At 38.5% G+C, this 24,134-nt stretch overlaps 1 long non-coding RNA gene across 1 annotated transcript in view; it reads right to left on the reverse strand.

The window, feature by feature from the left end:
* Positions 1–939: 939 nt before the first annotated feature.
* The window catches only part of LOC134403566 (uncharacterized), a 157,707-nt gene continuing 134,512 nt past the window's right edge, over positions 940–24,134 (reverse strand). The window contains exon 3 of the long non-coding RNA XR_010025819.1: positions 940–1,054. This is a non-coding gene — a long non-coding RNA (uncharacterized LOC134403566). The remainder of the gene's footprint in view (positions 1,055–24,134) is intronic.

Below are 24,134 nucleotides of genomic sequence, written 5' to 3' on the forward strand. Positions count from 1 at the left end.
CCAACAAAGGTTGATTAATTTCATCTTCATGTACATAAATACATTCAGATTCTGTTTGAATGGCTTTGATATTAGTTTGATGTATTCATGCTAGTTGATAAAGGAGGCTAAATCAGGAAGATTTTTAATATGTGTATAGAAGAGAGATAAAAATTCAAAACACAGGTATACAACCAACCACCTGCTCATTTTACTGATCATCCACACACTATTTCCATAATGCAGAACTGGGAATGTGGTGGAAGTGATGCATGCCTCTGTATGATGTCTGCTTCTAAAAAAACATAATCTCGAGGCACAATAACAAACTAGCACTCTGGAGGTCAAACTCTGGAGGTCAAACTGCGGAAGGTTTCCTCCACCCTCCACACACACATACATATTATAACTTACAACCCTACACAACTCTCTTGCTATACAGCAGTCTCTGAGGCTGATTATATGCAACCAGTAATTGAGGCCTTCATATATCTCTATCCTTGCTGAAGTACAATTGCACCACTATGGAAAAGGTGCTTTTCTGACTCAAGGGAATCATGGAGACTGACAGCAAACACAAGCCAAACATCGAAGCAATGGAGGGATATGGGGATTCCTGGTCCTCAAAGCCTGAAAAAATTAAACATAGACAAATGCCACCCATCATGGATAAAATGCATGAAAATATAAGGATTTACCATTTCCTTGTTTTATGGCTTCCTACCACTGGTACTGCACCAAAACATCCTTGTCAAGAATACACAAATACCAATATTTCCCTATGTGGTGCTACACAGATACACTGCCTGGATTATCTTGGGTCTTTTATCTAAGAGGATTACAGGATAAATGCATAAAAAAAATCCACTCCAGTGAAATGAAATTGAGTTTAAAGAGAGGGTAGAAATTGCTTACCAGACTAATTTCTTACATTAGTAAAAGAAAGAACAGGATGGTCAAAACACAGAAGCAAACGTCAAGCAGTGTTGAATTTTAGAATGCATTGAGAACCAACTTACTGTTCACAATGTGGATTCTATTATCGTCTCTTTATTTCTGATGAAAGTCCACGTTTCTGTAAGGAAAAAACCCATATGAATGGTGATGTTAAAAATAAAATAAAACCATACTATTCCAAAAGAGCAGCTACCGAGTACCGTTTTTGACACAGTTAAGCCATAAGATGACTTTATTATGGGCAGCATCTATGGGGAGAATGGCCTGGAGCATGGAGAAACAGGAGGGGCCAGATGCAGTGGAAGACAGAAGAGTAGTAGAGCATACGGTTTGCATGCAGAAGGTCCCAGGTCTAATCCTTGTTACGTCTAGTCAGGGCCGGAAAAATTCATGCCTGGAACAATGGAGAGCTGTGGGGCCAGTCAGGATTGACAATATTATCTATTTATTCATTTAATTTCATTTCTATACTGCCCAGTAGCAGAAGTTCTCTGCCCTCTGGGCACAACAATACTATGGTAGAAACCTGAAAGACCGTAGGCACACCTTAGGCAGAGACTGGCTCCCAGGCTCCTAGTCTTTATACCAGACCTGGCCAATCCAATCTGATCATGGAGGCTGATGTTGTATTGCTATACTCTCTTTTGTTCCTCAAAGGGTCTCCTAGGGTTGAGCACACTGAGTTCTACGTAGATGCCTAGAAGACTTGGATATTCTCAATTCCATGCCTGGAAACTTTTATTTGTCTTGGGGGATTATCTAATTGTACACTAGCCTTGACATAAATTACATTGCACTACCGTGAGGGACATCTAGTACAATAGCATTAGCTGGCATCATGGGGTTTCCTGGCATTGTGCTAGAGGCCCTTATGCCAACACAACATCATTTACATCATTGGATACCGCTCATGGACATATAGTAACACTTCTATGATATTGTCCTCATATGTTAACTGCACAAATTTTCATGAATGAGAATTGCTAATTATTCCTCCAAATCACAGAATTTGAAAATGACAGGTAAATTTACCATGTCCATGCTGATTATGAAAATTGGCCACTAAAATGATAACAGGGAAATGGCCAGATGTGCTGTGTCACCTTACAGACAGGTTCACTGTGGTGTGAACATTGTAAGGTACAGCCAACTTCTTCAGAAGGAGAAGGAAGGAGAAGGAGATGGTTCAGATTTTGGGTGACAGGCCAACATGTTTTTAAACAATATGCATACATTCTAATACATGAAGGGCACATTTCCAGCAGGATAATAAGCCACACGTAGAACTGTCAAAAATATCAAAACCGTAGTTGATTTTTTAAACCTATTACCTATTTATCTTTTTCACTTTTCCCCAATTTATATCCTGCCTTTCAGTTATCTAGAGTCCCCAAAGAAGTTGTATAGACAGTCTTGTATATTGTGCTTGCTTATGATTGAGGCTCCATGCAACCCTTTTCTGGTTGCTTGAAGACAGCTGGGAGTTGTGCAGTCATTTCTGCTTAGGCAAAGTAACCACATGGATTATTTTATCTGTCATTTTCACACATAAAATGTTGTTTATAAATTAACCTCTAGGTGGTGAAACCTAGCTGATGCCACACCAGACCAGATGGAAAGTGTAAGTCAGGTTACTTGACTTAGCCACCATGAATATATTGTCAAAAAGTCAGGGTAGAACAATGTTTCCCATAACTGACTTTTGTATGACAAATATCAATTACCACCATGTATGTATTGTAGAGTTTGTCATTAATTTTAAAGAGTTGGCCTTATAGTAACTATGTTTGAGGATAAGATGGAAGGAATGGGCAAGGCAGAGGGGAGAAAGGGGGGGTCAAGGAATATTTATCTCTATAAAATGTAAGAGCACTTTTCAATAAAATGTTAATAACAAAAACAAGGCATGATAAAATGCTGAAAATAAAACATATGAGTATCTAGATATAGCTCTGCCTATGCTTCTTCTAAGTCTCTCTCAGGATTTTCCATATATAAACAAAACAGACAAGGTCAAGAAGAAATAGAAATACTCCCAATAAAGAAAAGGAAATACTATTTTGCAGAAATAACACCCATTTGCTTTCTATATTTTTTTATTATTAGACAGATATTATTTTATATAATATACTGGAACATTAATTCAGTCAACCATGGCCATCTCTCCTGGGGGTCTCTCATAATGACAACTGTTTCCTGAGCTGCTATTGTAGCTTTCATCAACTAGTCTTGCAAGATCTGATTTTCATTCAATATTGCTTCAGAGAAGATAGGGTTTAAAAAACAAACAAAATGCCAGATCCATTAGAAATGCCACTAGAATAAAATGATTTTAGCTATGCTTGGTTGCATTTTGCAACATATTTTTGGAGCAAATTCTGCACATTTTTACAAATGGTGTCTGGAAAAGCTTCCCCTGAGATACTGAAGCACTCATGTAAATTATGTGTATCTTATTTAATTTACTTGTAAGAATCTATAAAGCACAGAGCGGGGGAGGAATTCATTGAGATTTGATTTTGGTGATGCCTGACATACACAAATATTATTGAAACAGCCAAGCAACAGCTGAAAGTCTATGGTTGTTGTATATAATATGTACTGTTTTGCTTTTATTGTATGTGTAAATAAATAAATACATTAGAAAATTAAAGCGATAGATAGAAAGATTAGATATTGATGAAGACATAAATATTACTGATATATTTGTGAGTGAAATCAAAGGACATAATGCATTAAGTGACACATTTAGGATTTTCCAGAATTTACTTCAGCGTACTTGCAATCTGGCCACTATGCTATAACCCAGAGGGAAATAGTTTATTATTTATTTATTTATTTATTTATTTATATAGCACCATCAATGTACATGGTGCTGTACAGAGTAAAACAATAAAATAGCAAACCCCTGCCGCATAGGATAAAATGTTTTTTTAAAAAAATGCTCTGAAACCATACAACAAAAAGGGTGGGGGACTAGAAGTAATAACTGTTAATGACTCTGTACTTATTGAAGTGGGTACTCTGTCACTACTACTCGATCACACATAACTGTCAAGCAAGTGAGCAGCCTTGTTGGAATGTGTCCAAAACATGAGTTGAGCTGTTATACTTAGAGACATGCAATAGACCATGTTTCCCCCCAAGAAATGGGACCTATGTAGTAATTAAATATTTTCTGAGTTATGTGCTTTTGGTCTGTATGTTGTGGATGTGTGCTGCCACCACCATTAAACAGAAATCTGTTTTCTGTACAGAGACAAGAATTATTTCCTTCTTCACTGGATGGAACACTAACACACACCCCTCTTCGTTTGGCTTTCAAATGTCCTTCTGTTTTTGATTGAGTTGCTTGGAAGGCATGATTCTATTGACTATTTGGCTCATAAGATCTTGAAAGGGCCCTTGTTCTGGTAAATGTATTTATTTATTGCATTTATATACTGCCCCATAGCCGAAGCTCTCTGGGCATCCTGTGGGCTTGCCAATGAACTGTCAATCTGTCCATAGGTACAATATAAGCAGCAATGCGCAGCACTCAATGCACAGCACTCAAAGAAACAAGGAGACAACTATCCAGACAGACAAACTGATGCCTCCTGCTACTGATATGTGTGCATGTGTAGAAAAGGCCTAGGAAACAACCGGAATGTTCAGAAAAGTAAAATACTTGAATTAAATGTTTTGTTTTGTTTTTACCAAAGGAAAGCATATGCTTCAATAGACAAAGCAGGTTATTTGCCATAATAGTATTCTATTATGATAAAAAATGAAGTCTCAAAGTTTTATATAGCTCCACATAATACCTCACGGCTAACAGCACAAGAAGGGGATTTACTTGAGCCCTGACATGTATTGAAAGAATGTGGCAGGGTATCATGGGTCATATTGCCCATCCCTGCCCCACCCCAGTGTCTGATGGGTTGTTCCACCATCTTTCTCTCCTGCAGGAAAGGAAGGTGGGAGGATGTGGGCTTCAGCTGATGCTGAGTGGCACTCAGCACTACTGCCTTTTCTTGCAGGACAGACGATGACCCTTCAGCTGCTCCTTTGCAGAGGGGTAGCACTGGCTGAAGCTAACCTGGTCCCTGTCTTTCTTTCTGCAGTAAGGAAAAGTGGGGAGGGGAAGCCTTGTTCAGTTGTTGCTCAGCCAAGAACCTTTGAGCCAATTTGGTGAGTATTAACTGAAGTCAGAATGCTCCCCGCCTGCCTTTCCTGAAGGGAAGGGTGTGTGTTTTAAAGAACGCATTTTTTAGAGAAGACATTCTTTTTTAAAAAAAAAAGACCACATTTTTGCGTGTACTTTGGCATAATATACACATTTTTACAAGTAGTTTTCCTAATATAATGCATTTTTAACATCTAATGTACACAATATGCATTTTTTTTGATTGGAGGATTTCATTGCAAAAAAATGGAGAAGTGTGAATTTTGAAGGATAACTGAGTTTTATTTCACACAGTGATTGGAAAGTGTGCAATTAGGTACAATTAAAATGACCTGGCTTGCTTTGCAAGGACAGCAAAAAAATGTAGGCCCCTGCATCCAGATGTATGTGCAGATATAACTTCTCTATGTGAAGCATGATCCAGATTGCCCCAAGATGTTCAAGTAACACCTCCCACCCCAATGAGGTGAAGCACTCCAAGGTTTCTTTTCTTTTTGAGAGCTACAGTAACTTTTGTAAAACCCAGGGCCAGGCCTGTCATGCAACAGGGTGAAGTAACCTGGTTCTGGTGTACCATGAGAATAGGTAGAGATGTCCCTCGCTATGAAATGTGGCCCTTTTTGGACAGAACACCCAAATTGGCTCACATTTTCAGGCCAAGCCATGCGATTTCCCCCAAAATCTGGGAACTTTTTGATTTTTAAAAATATTGTGTAAAAAGAAATTTGTGCAAATTGTGGCCACAAAAATTCTTTATTTCAGCAAAATTTAATTTTGATACTAAGTTGCATGCATTAATTAGCAACTTCACACTGTCAACCTTAAAGCATCAGCACTTTTTGCAGCTTTGTAACTTTTAACACTCTTATCTCTGGATTCAGATACAAATTAGATGCTTTGTAACAGTAAATAACATTGATTTTACCGGAGCATCAAATACATTGTGGCATGGATCTGTGGATTAGTTTAGCACATAGGATTTAAAGCCCACACTGTGAATCCCTACACAACCACTACTTAAAACACTATTCATTCAGGCCCAGATGGATTGCTATGGCAACAGAATCCCAAAGACCAGGTTTGTAAGGAACAAAAATGTAAATTATTGATGGACTCAGAGTTGTCTGTCTTGGACACTCTCCTACTGAGAAACCAAACCTTATGCTTACTGGTACAGAGAGGAGGTTGATAACGTAATTTCCTCAGCACAGTGAGCACTTAATCCTGAGGGATTTCATTAAATCTTTTGGCTTAAATTTTTATTCTTGGAGCAGCAGCCAGCAAGCAGAGATTACAGTAGAAATGCCACCATTCAGGTCACTTCTCTCTGAACTCAAGAATTTGCTGCAACATGACAGAAACTAAATTTTAAAAGCACCTGAGGGGTCTAAATAGCCTTTATTTTGAACTTTGATGACAATATTAACCACAATACCCAGTAGTGAACAGCAGTATACAGAACAGAAGTACAATAATACCAAATACACAGTACTTTATAGCTAAGTTAAAAAGATAAAAAAGAGAGAGGGAATTAGCAAGCCTTCAAAGAATTTAACCACCTCATCACCTGGAGTATAAACCAGGTGAGCTGGTAAAACACACTTATATCCAAGTAAGTAAAGTGGGTCATCACAAATGTGGCTGGTGTGATCATAGAGGCATATTTCCTAGCTATTGCAATCGTGATTAATTCTATTAGCTGTATTTGCCCAAGGCATGCACAAAAGCAAAGAGACCACTTCGGTGTAGAAGAGAATATCATGCAGGAAATGCATGAAGCTATAAGAGAAGCTATAAGATTACAAATGGAGGGGAGAACTCCAATAGCTTGCCTTTTGCAAGAAGAGCTGCCACTATTTATGTCTTATTAGAACCACTAGCAGAACCATATCTTTTTAGAATTATAGAGAACCTTGGAGGTCATCTAGTCCAGCCCCTTGCTCGATGCAGGATCTACAACCAGCCTCTGCTTAAATACCTCTAACAATGGAGAGCACACCACTTAAAAGAGGCAATATGTTCCACTGCGAAACTGCTTTCACCATTAGGACATTTCTCTGAAAAGTTAGCCAAAATGTGGGTCCCTGTGATTTGGTTCTAGTCCTACCTTCTGGGAGGACTAGAACTGTATGACAGTACTTCAGATATTTGAAGGATTGTTTCCCTTTAATCTGTCATGTGTCCCTTGAATCTTTTCTTCTCTAGGTTAAACATACAATTCTTTGCAGGACTTGGTTTCCAGAGTTTTTCAGAAAATATTATACCTAGTCCTGACTAGAACTAATGGGTGAAGAGGAGATCAAAAAAAGTGGAAACTCTGTGAGTTTTTAAAAGGGTAGGTGAATGCCATTACAAATTCTGGACACAGGTCATTTGGGAGGAATGAAGAAACAACAACCCAATGGGGCAGGGGATAGACAGATAGCAACATCTGCAACACTTGCAGTCTTAAATAAAAGAGAAAGGACAATCTAGTGAGCAGATGTTAATACTGTAAATTAAATAAATAAATATTAGAAGAATTGCATATGTGAGATAAGCATAAAAAGTACATCAAAGTACGGGTGAAGTAAAACACTGGAGGAACATGCAGTATGACATGAATATGAAATTAATCTGTGCATTTCATAGGTTCATGTAGTACGTACAGAGATACACGTATGTGTAAAACGGAGCTCCTTACTTGCCTTTTGGATGGACCCATTGAATAGATAGAGGAAGAGAAAGGGGACTGCCAAAACCTCTCCCTATGGACTCTGGACAAGATTAAGTGGATAAACCTCTGCAAGCAGGATTCTTATCCAGATATCAGAAGAAAAGAGGCTAGTATATTGCCTTTTCAGGGTTTTTTCCTCTCTGAGTCTGTCATCTTTGGAATGTTCTTTCCCATCTTGTTGGTATCTTTCCACCATTGTTACTGAATTTTAAATTGTTTTATATCTTGTTGTGAGCTATTCTAAGAACTATAAATACTGCATAAATAGATAGGCTGTTAATAAATGTAAACATATTTTAAGGCAGCCTTCTTCTCTCTATATGCCACACACCACCTCTATGCAATTTCTGAATCAACCACACCAACTAAGATCAAACCCCTTTCTGTTTTGGCCACAGTCACCACATAATTAGATGCTAACCTTATTTTAACAACAACAAGGTGCTGCTAACACTCTGTTCCCTGTTTTTCCGCCTGTATCACAGAGATTTAAATCTTATCAAGCAGCATACACATAACATTGTCAAGGACAAGAATTGTGGGAGACTTCTAGCTCCCCTTGGCTCAGGTTGATGGATTTACAGCCCTCTACAATTTCTGTTTCATTCTCAGTTTGATCCCATGTCAAAAGAGCACATCATCTGACAACGTACTACTCTGATAACTGAACCATGACAACACTTGGCTCAGTATCATAACTCCTTGATCAATAAACAATCACAGGAATCAGTGGGCATCACAAGACTCTTTTTTCAGTAGAGAAAACTGTTAATTACTTCACTGTGACACTTTTATTTACCCACAAAATCATTCTCTCTTACAGCACTTCAGCTGAAGCCAAATATATTGCATAGACAACATGTACACCACAGTATCACAAACCATTCTGTGCATGAGGAATCAAGCCTGGAGTCTACATATTGTGGGTTCTTAAAGGAGAAACAGAGATGAATTTTTGGTGGGCAATCTAATGCATGTTAGGCATGGAGACTAGGACCAAAGAAGCTGCCCATGTAGGAAAACACCCACAAAGAGGAACAGGATAGCCAGTGGATATAGGCTTAATAGATTAGATTAATATGAATATTTGATTGGGGAAGAGGCTAAGATGAAGAGGTCAAATTATATATAAACCCATATTTAAATCGAAGTGATGTTAAGTTATTGTATCCATTAGAGCAGGGACACAGAAACCTAGGCCCAGGGGTCAAATCTGGGTCTCCAGGGTTCTCCAGATGCCCCACCCCTTTCTCCCAACAACCAATTATTTGGTGTTTTCCAGGCTTTTGCGCTGCTTGTCCCCCATTCTAAAAGGTTGAAATGTCTTTCCTTTTTTAAAAAATTGAATTTCTATAACTACATAATAACCATACTTCTAAACAATACAAACAATATGATATATAATAACCCCGTAATACATAATACATAATAATACATACTTAAACAAACTAATAAACATACATTCTCTTCACTTAATTCTGCTTTGATCTAATCATTGATTAATATTAAAGTGCACCCCCAGCCCAGGGATCTTATTCTGATTTCCAAAATCTCATTGATTCTTCTGGAGGTGTTTTCCCTCTCCCCCTTAATAATACAAAGTTCAAAAATTGTTTCCATATAACTTCAAAATCATTCGTTGTTGTCATTCCACTTCTAACTCTGATGTTACATGTTAATTTATCATTAATAGCAATATCCCATATTTCTTTATACCAATCTTCTATATGATAATCCCCTTGAACCTTCCAGTTCCTGGATATCATTAATCTTGCGGCTGTTAATAAATTCATTATCAATTCTTTTATCTCTTGATTACATTTCAATTCACCATACACTGATAACAATGTCACAATTGGTGTCTCCTCTATCTCCATTCTTATAATTTCTTTTATCTCATTGAACACCATTTTCCATAATTTTTGTACAATTATACATACATTTGTTCCTTCAAATCGGTTTCCCATACCATCTTATCTACGCTTTCCATCTCTCCTTTTTCCACTATTCTATATATTTCACTCATTAAGACTTTTATTGGTTTATTTTCGCTTTTCACTTTTTCTTTTTTTAAAATCAACTCCTCAAACTTAGTAATTCCTCTACACTCTTTGTTATCTTTTAACTATTTCTTTATCCACTGTTCTAACTGAATACAATTAAACCACAATATATTTTTCTCTTTTAATCTCTCCTTTATTTCTTCCCTAGTTTTCATATTTTCTATCCAATCTCTTAACTTCAATACCTCTCCTTCTTTTAAACATTTCCCCAACCCTTTTTAAAAAAAATTCCAGAAAGTTCCTCATTATTATCACTGGTGTTATTGGAGATATGCTCGGGACCAAATCCTTTTTATATATTCACCAGATTTCCCAGTGATTTTTTAAAAAGGGGGTTCTCTATTTCTTCCCCCCCATTTTTTGGCATAATCTCTAAAATATATATTTTCTAATTTCCATTCTATATCATCTCCCTTTCTATCTTCTAACCAACTTAAATCTCCTATTTCTTTCATACTTTCTACCACATATCTCAACCTATTAGCTACATAGTATAACTTTAGGTTTGGGAGATCTAGCCCACCTTTTTTCTGCATTACATACCAACTTTTTTTTATTAAGTCTCGCCCTTCTATCTCCATTACAAAAATAATTCACCATACTTTGCCAACTTTTTATTTCTTTTTCTGATATCTTTATTGGCATCATTCTAAATATAAAATTTATTTTTGGTAAGATCCTCATTTTTATAAGCGCTATTCTTCCAAACCATGATAACTTTATCTTTTTATATTCCTCTAATTTACTCCTAACTTCCTGTTTCAAACTGTTTAAATTTTCCTTTTCCATATCCTCTAAATTCCTAGTAATCCTAATTCCTAAATATTTAATTATTTTTTAACTTTCATTTCTTTCTCTTTTCTCTCCCTCTCTCTCTCTTCTTTTTTACTATAATTAAACAGCATCATCTCTGACTTCATCCAATTTATTTTTAATCCTGTCACCTCCCCAAATTCACTCAGATGGTATTTTATTCTATCCATTTTCTTCATTGGGTTCTTAATTGTTAATACCGTATCATCTGCAAACATGTTCATTTTAATTTCCTCCTCCCTTCCTATCCCTTCAATGGCTTCATCTTCTCTAATCATATTTGCCAATAGTTCTATAACCAGTGCGACTAAAACTGGTGAATGTGGGCAACCTTGTTGTGTCCCTCGGGCTAGTTGTATTTTTTCTGTCACACTGTCATCTACCACTACTGAAGCTAAATTTCGCGAGTATAATTGATCTATTATGAAATGTCTTTCCTAAGGCTTAGTTACTGGCAGTAAGAGCGTTATTTATTTTCTTGCTACATTTATCTCATTTTTTTCACTTGCAAAGAACTCACTATGGCTTACCTGCTCCCTTCCATTTTATCATCACAGCAACAATCCTGAAAGGTTGGTTAGACTGAGAGAGTTAGACTGAGAATCAGCCTAAGGTCACCTAGTGAGCTTCATGGCCAATTGGGGACTAGAACCCGGATCTCCCGAGTCCCAGTCCAACACTCTCACCACTACCCCACAGTGGGACTTTAAGCTAACATATGTGGTATTTTTGATGCTCCTTTTGCCTTTTGCAAAATGCTTCTTTTGCAATGCTCCTTTTGCCTTGAGCATTGCTCACCACTGGAATGTAGTTCCCAAAAGCTTATCTAAAATGGAACTCAGCCCTTAGTCTGAAAGAGGTTCTGCATCTGCGCTCCCACATTGGACCCAATGGTTTTTAATTTGGTAGTGTAAAGGGTCTGATTGAAGTTCCAATTTTAGAATGCTTTGGGCATTCTGTCCATGTGATTATAATTGCATGGAGAGAGAGAGAGAGAGAGAGAGAGAGAGAGAGAGAGAGAGAGAGAGAGAGATTGGCCATAGCTAGACCTAAGGTTTATCCCTGGATCATCCAGGGGTCAAACCTGTTCATCTAGGTGACACACAGGGGATCCAGTGCTCAGGCAGGGGCGAACCCTGGATGATCCCAGGATAAACCTTAGGTCTAGCTGTGGCCAGAGAGAGAGAGAGAGAGAGTCTTCCCCAAATGTTTTGGACCCAGCATTCCTGACCATTGGCCACGCTGATTGGAGCTGATGGGAGCTGAAATCTGAAGTATCTTGAAGGGAGCAGGTTGGGGAAGGCTGCTATAGACACAGCCCTAGGCAAAGATAATCTCCTAGCAAGGAAATGGGCATAGAAGATTCCATTCTCCGTATAATGTATGCAATGCAAAAGTTGCTACCATGACTGGATTTGATTGGGGCAAATGGTTTGTTCAAGACCGAAAAGTTGGCATTTCAAGGTACTGACTTAGACAAAAATAGCATCAGTTAACACAAGGCCTGAGGCTACTTCATTTTGAGCCCAGTAAATTAAATTAATATCTACACTACTTAAATGTCACTACCTCTTTTATAGACATAAATTAATCCTAAATTTTGCTGACAAGTTCTAAACCTTTGCTGCCATCTGTCTAATCAATTCGTTATATATAACAATAAAATATTAAAATGCTTCCTCCCCCCTTCACTCTTCTAAGATATAATGCAGGAGACAATATATAAACTAACTAAGTTAAAATGAGAAGAGGACTGGAGTCATAACTACTCAGATATTTTTTGGAAAATATTTCATTTCTTAAAAAACACATAATTGTGTTATTTAGCCCAATGTTATTCAAGAAAATGCAAAAACCCAATCTTCCCCATTATTCCTAGGAATAAAAACTAGATCTTTTAACATTTACATGTAATCTGTGTTAACCCGGCTGCAGTCTTATGCATACTTATTCGAAGATATATCTGAGTGAACTAAACATGATTAAAATTGTACTATGATCACTTATTCAGGGGTGGGGAAACTGTGGCCTTCCAGATGTTGTTGGTTTCCTATCACTCGAACCAGCATGGACAATGGTCAGGGGTGCTGAAAATTGTAGTCCAACAACATCTGGAGGGCAACATGTTTCCCACTCTTGACATATAGAGATGGTCTGTACTCCTTTGGACATCATAGTATGAAAAGGCCCTCTATCTAGTTGCTTTTATCACAGAACAACACATTAACATCACAACTGAAGGAAAATACTAGGCTTTTCAAATGCAGCTAATCTTCTTTTTGCAAAGAAAATTTCATCTTGAAAGCAAAACATTAATGGAACAAGTTCTATACATGTCTACCTAGAAGTAAGCCCCAACTGTGTTCAGTGAGACTCCTTCCCAGGTAAGTGGGTATAGGATTTCTGCTTAAATGTCTTAATGCATTAACATAGGGCCAACAATTCACCCATGAAACGCTGTAATGAGTAGTACCTCAGCAGATCAAGCAATGTAATCCTATGGCTGACTTGTTTTCATAGCTCTGTTATATTACACCACGGACAACATTGGCTCCTTTAATCTTGACTAGCCATCTAGCTGCATCATTCAAAAAAAAGCTATTAAGAGTGAGGGGAAAGAAGCTAAGCAGCTTACAGCAAAACACAGCCATTAAAACTAGTTTATAGGTAGTATTTGTGGGGCTATGGCTAAACAGCTTTATATTTCGGAAGACAGTCAGACCAAAGGTAAATGATTCCACAACACTGTAGAGTCCCAATCGGTTCCAGATAGTTAGGCTATGCTGCCTTGTGCAGACAACTGTCTGCCTTTGGAATAGGCCATGATGAGAAGCAAGCCACATTTCAACAACTGTTCAGCATATGTTTAAAGACTACTTGATCCTGGGTCGCTGCCCTCACAGCAATCTGTTGATACCAGCACTAGTTTACCAGAACAAGTGATGGTGATGGGTGGTTCGTATCCCTCCTCTATGAGCTATTAATATTTTGGTACTCATGATGCAGTTGCTTGTCAAATACAAAACTATAAAAATTGTCATTCAAATCAATTTGTAGATTTTTTTTTAAATCTGAGGTCTCATGGGGGAAGCACCAGTGAATATCCTGTGTATAGCTACCAACTTGAATAGAACAATAGTTTTATTTTATTCTAGAAGTAGTCTTGTTTTTATGCTGATTGTATTGTTTTTATTTTGTGAAATAAGGAGCTGTCCTGAAGAATGGGACAGAAATTACTAACATACATACATCACTACTTCCAGCAATAGAATATCAGCCACTATTGCACTGAACATGAGGCAGATCTGCATTTGTATACACAGAGGATTTTTGTGTAACTAACAGGATCAACAGGTGACAGACTTGACCTTGGGGAAGCTGGGGGTGGCGACAGCCGACAGAAAGCTCTGGCGTGGGCTGGTCCATGAAGTCACGAAGAGTCGGAAACGACTGAACGAATAAACAACAACAACAACAGGACCATTATGATACATGGCCATTCAGGAGTCCATTGAGTTTAATGGGGCTTGATCTCAGGTAAGTGGATGTAGGATTGAAATGTAAATTTTAAATTTCCACACGATTTGGAAAATCATTGAGTGCATATAATATTGCGATGTTTCTTTATTTCCAAGCATTTCTACCTCACTTTTCTATTTCAAAAATAGTCAGCCACTGACTACAATTCACTTCCCTCTTAGCGTGATACTTGTCTGTTCAAAGTAGTTTGGCTCCAACTGTGTAGTATTTCTACAGCTGTTCAATACCATGGAGTAAAAAGAAAAGAAAAGAAATAAAACTCCTCCTTCATACCCATCTTCCTCCCACAGAGCTACCTAGAAACACAAATTGGCTGTATTCAGGTTACTTCTTGGAGAAGCAAATATGAGCCGAGCTGAACAAAACAGATGACCACCAGCTGAATTTCCAATTTCTGACATGGAACTATTTCAAGAATCTCACCCTAAGATTTACCACACCACAAAATAAACTTATGGAATAGCATACCACCTGACATGGCGATGCAACTTCACAATCACAACAGACATTGCAATTAAAGAAAAACATATATCATAATAAATAAATAAATTCAAGAAACCAAAAAAGGTAGTACTACTTTTCCCCACCCCACCATCATAGGATGACAGTTGGTGAATGCCCTTGTGGTTGTTTTCCATATTTCATTTCAGCAGTGGCACCCATGGCAAAGCCTCAGCTGTAGAGAGCAGTATACAGGGTGACACATGAGGCAGAAGGCAATTCTTAAGGATTCTCCAGCTTGAAAAGAAGACTCCATTTTGTTTAAGATTAAGCATGCTGCCTTCTCTCTCAAAGGCAGTCCATCCCTATTGAATTCAAGGGGACTTCTCAAATCAACATGCATAGAATCTCAGCCTAGCAATGAAATCCTATACATGTCTGCTCAGATGTATGACCGTGGCTAGTTACAGGGAGCACACAACTCCCCTGTTAAAACAGCTCCATTGGCTTCCCGTTTGTTTCCAGGCACAATTCAAAGTGCTGGTTATGACCTATAAAGCCCTATGTGGCTCAGGTCCAGGTTATCTGAAATACCATATTCTCCTTTACAAGCCTGCCCGTGCTTTAAGTTGTTCAGAGGAAGCCCTTCTCTCAGTCCCACCACTATCACAGGGATGCCTGGTGGGAATGCGGAAGAGGGCCTTCTTGGTGGCTGCTCCAGTGTTCTGGAACTCTCTTCCCAGGGAAGTTAAACTGGCTTCCTCCTTGATGTGCTTTCAGAGGCAGGCAAAACCGTTTCTGTTCTGGCAGGCCTTTGGCAAATAATTTGGACCTCTGTCTGTGCAAAGGATTTTTTAAATTGTCATTTTAAATGTTTAAATGTTTTAATATTGGAACATATTTCATATATTTTAAACTTTTGTATATTTCTATTTATAGGTTTTAAATGTATATGTTTTAAATTTTGTAATGCTGCCTTAATTATTATTATTATTATTATTATTAATAATAATAATAATAATAATAATAATAATAATAATAATACAATTTATTTCTTACCCGCCTCTCCATTTTGATCAAGGCGGGGAACAACAGTAAATATAAAATACATAAAACTGAATTAAGAACATAATATACATTGTTAAAACATTCTAAAAACATCCTAAAATTCCCCTGGATAGGCCTGCCAGAAGAGATCAGCATTGGGCAAAAGTCGGAATATAAATAAATAAATAAATAAAATAAAATAAAATAATAGCATCATCATCATCATCATTTATCAATTGAGTTTAATGAATCTTACCCTCCAGGTAAGTGTTATTGCACTTTCTGTTGACAACTTGGTATGAAAACATTTAGCATATTGGGCCTTGTAGGGTATCTAACGATACACCAGAATTCCAACTGTAGGGGAAATTTACTTGAAAGTCTCTCATACCATAATATACACAGAAGCTAGGAAAAAAGAAGCCTCCTAAAGTGTAAACAGGAGACATTTTCAAGTTGGGTTTAATACAAAATCCTTATAATTAATCAGGCATTACCTGAGGGCATCTAACAGGATTTTTAAAAAATGCTAATTAGCAATTAGCAACTTCAGTGCCAGATTCTATGCAGGCATGTCCCATATTAACAAAATTCATACAAAGCCCCCTAGAAATATTAATATACATATGGCAAATATTTTGATTGTACTGGTTCTACTAATGAACTAAATATATTCAGAAGCATTTCTGAATCATTGAGGGGGTATTTAACTTAACATCATTTAATCTAATCTTTCTGGCCGTCCAGGGAAATTTCCTTCTTTTTTTAAAGAAAACATTATAACCTATATGATATAGCATAATTATTTATATATAATTTTAGCCACTCTAATGATTTCTACCCAAGTGGTACAAAAAAGGAGACTGAAGGTGGCGTGGGGAGAAACCATTTCTACTGTCTCAACTGATGTATGGAGCAATTTCCTGAGTTTTCTTCACTGCAATTTGCAAACACATTAACACAAGCTATAAAAGCACAAGCAATCTGCACTACCAATAACCCAAAAAGCAGGGGAAAGAAACTTAGTAAACATAACTGATTTCTCTATTATCTAGAGGCTGGTATACACTACCTTAGCAAAGGAAATCACTTTACAGGTGTTTCATTGCTCTTTTTACTGGGCAAAATAAGGTTTTACAAGCACAACTCCATGCATTTGTCAGTTCCAGGGAATAGATTTTCAACTGTGACTTTCTCTCAATTGACATACATACTTCTACATCATACACACAGAGGGTCTCAAGCCCTTCCTGTGCTGATTGTTGATTTGTATCTTATTCTGCACTGTATTTTATTATTTTAACTATTTGTATTGTTTGTTCTTCTTTTACCTGTTTGTAAACAGAGCAGAGAATGCTTGGGTGGGTTTAAAATATAATAAACAAACAAATAAATTCCTGTTGTGGAAAAGCATGCTTGGAATCTACCCACAAGTTGCAAATATCAACATGTATAGTCACACATAAACACACATAAAATTTTCACTCCACATATATGAAGTCTTGCAGGTCTTTCCTTCTCTGTCTCTTTGCTACCCTTATTCTACTGAGCCCTAGCTTGGCATTTATGATCCTGCAGATTCAGGAACTCCATCCATGGAGTGATGGGACTTCCTGACTGATTGTACCTGCACATGTGCCAGAGAATCCCCTCCCAGGGCTAATCTACACCAAGCAGGATATTCCACTATGAAAGTGGTATATAAAAGGCAGGAGCCACACTACTGCTTTATAGTGATATTGAAGTGCAATGACAACTGTTGGGGCCCATTGACACATCTACACCAAGCAGGATATAACACTATGAAAGTAGTACATAGTATGTGGCTGTAGCTAGACCTAAGGTTTATCCGAGGATCATCCCAGGTTTGTCCCTGCCTGAGCACTGGATGGTACCTAGATGAACAGGTTTGACCCCAGGACAATCATGGGATAAACCTTAGGTCTAGCTATGGCCTGTGTTATGGATCCCAACAGTCGTCAGTGCACTTCCAATACTGCTATAAAGCAGTAGTGTGGCTCCTGCCTTTTATATACCACTTTCAAACCACTTTCATAGTGGAATATCCTGCTTAGTGTAGATGAGCGCTCAATCTCTGTGCTGTCAGCTAGTTGCATTCTTCTTCTTCTTCTTTTTAGGATCCTCTAGAGACAAGTTTATCTTGTCACGTATCTGTGAGCTCTTTAATAGTAAGAAGACCCTTCTTGGAACGCTCTCATGCTTTAGATTATAATGCTGCACATGTTCTATTAATAAGCTACCATGATTCCATTTAATTACAAACATCTTAATTTGGAATGCTTCCTACTACTTCTTGCACTACAAAGTGATTCAGCAAACTCAAGCAAGCTATTATTACATAAGAACATAAGAAAAGCCATGCTGGATCAGACCAAGGGTCCATCTGGTCTAGCATTTTGTTCACACAGTGGCCAACCAGCTGTCGGCAGGAAACCCACCAGCAGGACAGCACCTTCCCATCCATTTCCCCCAGCATACTGCCTCTGATATTGGAGGCAGCAGATAGCGATCAGGGCTAGTAGCCATTGATAGCCTTTTCCTCCAGGAATTTTTCTAATCTCTTTAAAGTCACCCAAAATTGGTGGCCATCACTACATCTTGTGGTAATGAATTCCATAGGTTAACTATGCACTGTGTGAAGAAGTCCTTCCTTTAATCTGTTAGCACAGTACAAGAACATTTTACAGTGTGAGCCTATGCATCTTTGCGCTCTGCTCAGAAATAAGTCCAGCTGAGTTCCAAGGGTCTTACTTTTAGGTAAGAGCAAAGGATTACAGCCATACTTAAGTCTCATGAGTAGTTTTTTGACCTTAAAGACCTTCACCTTGGTGTTCTACATTTGGTTGGGCTACTAAGTTATTCTCTTTGATTTGCAGAAAGATCAACCTGATATTGGTAGAAAACAAATAAAAATAAACATCCATTTTACAAGAGTGTAATCTGAAATCTAAATAGGCTAAGAGAGAAGCATAGGAGTATTTACTTCTGTCTGGGACTTTACTCAGCACAGCTGTTACTTCAGTACCATTTTAATGCTTTTCAAATGTGTGTTGGGTAGAATGCATGCATCTAAAAATTACATTTCAGCATCTGGTAAAGGCAGAAACATCTGATAAGGGCGGTCTGAAGAGTGAAGACCCTTCATTTTAATTTCTGTAGAAAGGAAATTTAAAGTTATGTATCAATAAATCAGCAAGTGCACTTTCTAAAGCTGTTTGTCATATTTGGCATTTATATTGCTGCAGTAAATATTTTAACACACAAAACACAATCAACCATTCTAATCAATTTCTCCTATCATCCTTGGATAGGCAGTCCTTTTTTTCTCTTTTTTTCCTAATCTCAACTTTCTAGCAACAGTATACAAAAGTAATCAGCAAACTCTGGCAGCACCTCATTTTTGCTTTTTGTTCCTCTAACCAAACTAGGCTTCTTTCCTTCAGAATATAAGACAGTAGTTCACACCCCTAGTACCCATCCTTCCATTAATATATGACGATTTTATTTAGGCCATAGAATGTTGCAGAATGCCACACTGCAGGGTGGCACTGCTGTAGATGATGCCAGTGCTATTTTGCCAGTGGGGAGAGGCACTTTGGAGATATGTCAGGGCTGATCAGGGTAGACCTCCATGGAGAAAACACACACCAGCCCTGCAGTAAGCATGGGGATTTTTCCTCTCCAGCAAGCAGGATATTCCACTATGAAAGTGGTATATAAAAGGCAGGATCCACACTACTGCTTTACAGCGGTATTGAAGTGCACTGCAGGATCTACAGTACTGCTTTATAGTGGTACTGAAGTGCACTGACAACTGTTGGGTCCCATTGATACATCTACACCAAGCAGGATATTCCACTATGAAAGTGGTATGAAAGCGGTATATGGTATGTGTCAATGGGCTCCAACAGTTGTCAGTGCACATCAGTACTGCTATAAAGCAGTAACGTGGCTCCTGCCTTTTATACCGCTTTCATACCACTTTCATAGTGGAATATCTTGCTTGGTGTAGATAAGCCCCACAGCTGCTATTGTTCCTCATCCCCTTTCTCATTATTCCTAACACTTGCTTGCTTAATAGGCAAAGAGCCAGGAAACAAGCAGGTTGTGGCATCTACTGCTCCTCTGTCTCACCACCAACATTAGACTAGTTCACACGTCACCCTAAGTCACCCTGAAGATAAGCCACAGTGGCTTGCCCCCCGCCCCACCCCGGATAAGCCACATTACTCCTGACCAATGATTGGGTATAATGTGGGTTATCATGGTTTGTTTCTCCCTCAGTCCTCCCACCCATTCCCAGCATGTATCCCAGGCACCTTTGCAGCACAACTTCTCTTTGCCAATGTCAGCAGCCTTTCTGCAACTGGACCACTGGAGTTACCAGTTCATAAGGGACCCCCCCCCCTACACGCACACACACACACACACACATCAATTGCAAAAAAAGAAATAATTTTCTGAACCCTTATGATGGTGGAAACACATTCACAAACTCCCCCCCACAAAAAAAATGGGGATAGGGTCTTGTGTAAGTGCACAGGAATGCAAGACCACCTGTCTGCTACTTGGCCCAGCTTACCAATATCCTCCTTTTGTCAATGTCCTTGTCAATTTCATGTTCCACTTAAGTGCTTGCCTTGCTAGTGAACACATTCTGTTTAAAGGCTGCTTCACATACTACCAAAGTAATTACACCTGTTCCTAAAGCTTCTTCTCCTGCAGCTTCCATCCACTTTCAGCTTCCCATACCTTTGTGGTTTGTCACTTCCCTCCATTGTTAGATGTCAGATATACATAGGGGTTACAGAGCAGTGACTGGAATCAGTAAATATACACAAATTTCAAGGCAGAGCAATGATGAGGATTAGTAAAGACACACAAATTTCAAGGCAAAGCAATCAGATAGGAAAATTCCAAGGTAGACAAGTGAGTTGGATTGGTAAATATATGCAAATTTCAAAGTAGAGCAGTAAAGCAGAGGGGGAAATTACACAAATTTCATAGCAGCAGACTTCTGAATGTGCACATTTGTGCAAGTCCAAAAACACACACAACCCTAATAAAACATGTTGCGAATGTGTTCTAGATTTTTAGGACAAGGGATGGTGGCAATACTAGCAAGATTGCAAGGACTTTCCCTGCTCTTGCCAGGCAGCTCTCTATTACTACCCTACAACCCATGATGAAGTTTCCCTGCTGTGTTTGAACATCACAACAAGCCACCCTGAATACAAGCCACTCCGAATACAAGCCAGAGGTGTCTTGTTTGTGGAAAACAAGCCATGATGAAATAAATGCTCTGGGTTTGGATGTTACGACAAGCTACCCTGAAACAAACCACAGTGACAACCCACCATGGCTTATTATGTCATGCAAAGCAGCTCACTTTCTGGGGCAGAATGAGAGGCAGAAGTGATGAAGAGAAGCAGCAACTGTAGGGAGCTCTTGTCAGTGGATCTGTGCAGGAGTGTGGACCCTCGACAGGTGCCTCACCATGCCTATCCTTGATACTGGCCCTGTTTTCTCCCTTTGGTGTCAATGGAAGGGCAGGAAAGTCAGAATAGCAACCAGTAAGGAAAACCCTGCTTCCCACACATAGCTGTATGAGCCTGCAAACCCTAGGAAGAAGAGATTCCTCTGCCACAGCTACTCTCCAGTAGGGTTGTATGGATTTTATATAATCCATTCTGTCTGAGGCCATAGCTAGACCTAAGGTTTATCCCTGGATCGTCCAGGGGTCAAACCTGTTCATCTATGTGACACACAGGGGATCCAGTGCTCAGGCAGGGGCGAACCCTGGATGATTCCAGGATAAACCTTAGGTCTAGCTGTGGCCTGAGTTTCCTGGATCCCAAGCATCTTTCGGCCCACTCTCTGCTTATTGACAGATTTGGTTCCCCTCCCCTACTTTGGAAATGTAGGCAAAAATGTTTGCCACGATTTACAGAACTCTCTCTGGCTCTTAACATTTCACATATTTTTCTTAGCTCAGTGTACAATCAATGGGCAGACATACATCCACAAAGATTGCTACACAGCAGAGGCTGAAGAGAGATCAGAAATGTTTAAAATGTGCTTTCATTAAAATAAAAAGACTATATATTAGCATATTTTCCAGCAACTGTGATATTTTTGTATGACAAAATGTGCATAAAATTACACAAATTTTAGGAAGTAAAAAAAAAGAATAACTGCAAGCCCACTGAATTCATGTGATTCAAGTAAAAACAGTCTGCTTTGGAATCCATGGGTGGAATTCTGAGAGATCCGAAGTTATTTGAATCCACTGCAAATTTCTTTAACATCCCTACTTCCTCTCCATCATCATCACCCTGACAGACACACCTAAGAACATGAGAAGAGCCATGCTGAATCAGACCAAGAGTCAATCTAGTCCAGCACTCTGTTTACATAGTGGCTAACCAGCTGTCGACCAGGGACCCACAAGCTGTACATGGGTGCCACAACACCCTCCCACCCATGTTCCCCATATATATATATATATATATATATATATATATATATATATATATATATGAATGATACTGGATGTAGGACATAGCCATTAGGGCTAGTAGCCATTGATAGCCTTCTCCTCCACGAATTTATCCAATCCCACTTTAACATCATTCCAAATTAGTGGCCTTTGGCTTGCTCTGTTAGAAAGCTTAGCATCCTGCTCTTTAATGCCCAAGGGACACCTAGAGTAGCTTATAAAAATAAAATAAAATACGATTCATCAAATATGATTCACTAAACACCAATAAAACAATAAAATGGGAGTAAAAGCAGCAAGGCAGCAAGATTCTTAACATTAAAATGGAAATTATAATGACAGGTCAAAAAATTTCAGCACCGCAGAAGGATTGACAAATAGCTTAATTGGTGAGTCAATAGCACTAAACGAATGTTAAGTATTATTTATGTATTTATTTGAAACATTTATACTCCACCTTGCAGCTGTAGTTCTGAAGGTGTTTACAACACAGTTTCAAAACAATATATCATAAAAGCAGTCAAACACTAAAACATACAACAAAATTACAGCAGTAATCAAAATAAGACAGCAGTGAGATGAAGGTGTCGGACAAGCTTTGAACAATTCCCTAGAAGTAAACTGGTAGTCAGTGAAATTATTTAAGCATTAAGGAGATGCGCTCACTCCTCTTTGTTCCAATCAACACCTTTGCAGTTGCGTTCTGAACCAGCCGACATTTCTGAAGAGTCTTCATAGGCAGCCCCATGTAGAACACATTACAGTAATCTAACCTAGGTGTTAGCAGGGTGCTATGGCCAGGTAACACAAAGGCTGCAGCTGGCATACCAACTGATCTTGGTTAAGGACACTTCATGCTATGAACAACACTTGAATATATACCAATGGGGCTGACTTTAATAGCACTCCCAAGTGCTATTTCTCAGGAGGAGTGCAATACATCTAGAACAGGCCGAAACCCAATTCCTTGGACAACTATGGGCTCATCTACACCAAGCAGGATATTCCACTATGAAAGTGGTATATAAAAGGCAGGAGCCACACCAAGCAGGATATAGCAGAATGAAAGTGGTATATGGTATGAGTCAATGGGCCCCAACAGTTGTCAGTGCACTTCAATACTGCTATAAAGCAGTAGTGTGGCTCCTGCCTTTTATATATCACTTTCATAGTGGAATATCCTGCTTGGTGTAGATGAGCCCTATATCATATATCACTGACTAATAGAATCTCTGTCTTATCTAGATTTATTTGCTGTAACAGTATTAAAAATAAAGAAAGGGTGGGGGGTTTTAAGCCACCACTATATAATGCTATGCTATCAACATGATTAAAATGTCTCAGATCAAACAATAGGCTTGGGAATTTGTTCAGAATCTGAACACAACCAATCTGAATAAGCAGTTGTCCCTGTTATGTGGTTTTACAATGGCTGCCTAGCTCCCAAACTGCGCACAGCCTGTGCACCATTAGAATACAAACAAACAATCTTAAAATAATAATGTCACTGTCTGTTGTATTTCTCTACTAGTCCCACAAGAGGCATCTTTCTTCTGTCAATTGCACAGCAAGGAGACAAGGTATTATCCACCTAGCAATAAATACTGCCATGCAGGGCAATTCGTGCAGCCTGCCAAAGAAATTCTAACTCCATGCCAAGGGAACCTAAGCTCGGTGCCAAAAGAAGAAGAAGCTCAAAACCTACGTACAAAATAAATTAATGAAGCCAATATAATGTATGCAAATTTGCTGATTACAGATATACATGCTCACAATGAGCTTCATATTTGAGTTTTGAGTTTTTGCCGAATTTGAGAGATTTTTGGTCAAGGGGAAGAGGGGGGGGAAATAATGCTATATGTAAGTGTGGGACAAGAGAGATTATACAGT

This window comes from Elgaria multicarinata, chromosome 9 (assembly GCF_023053635.1).
Source record: "Elgaria multicarinata webbii isolate HBS135686 ecotype San Diego chromosome 9, rElgMul1.1.pri, whole genome shotgun sequence".
Taxonomy (NCBI): domain Eukaryota; kingdom Metazoa; phylum Chordata; class Lepidosauria; order Squamata; family Anguidae; genus Elgaria; species Elgaria multicarinata.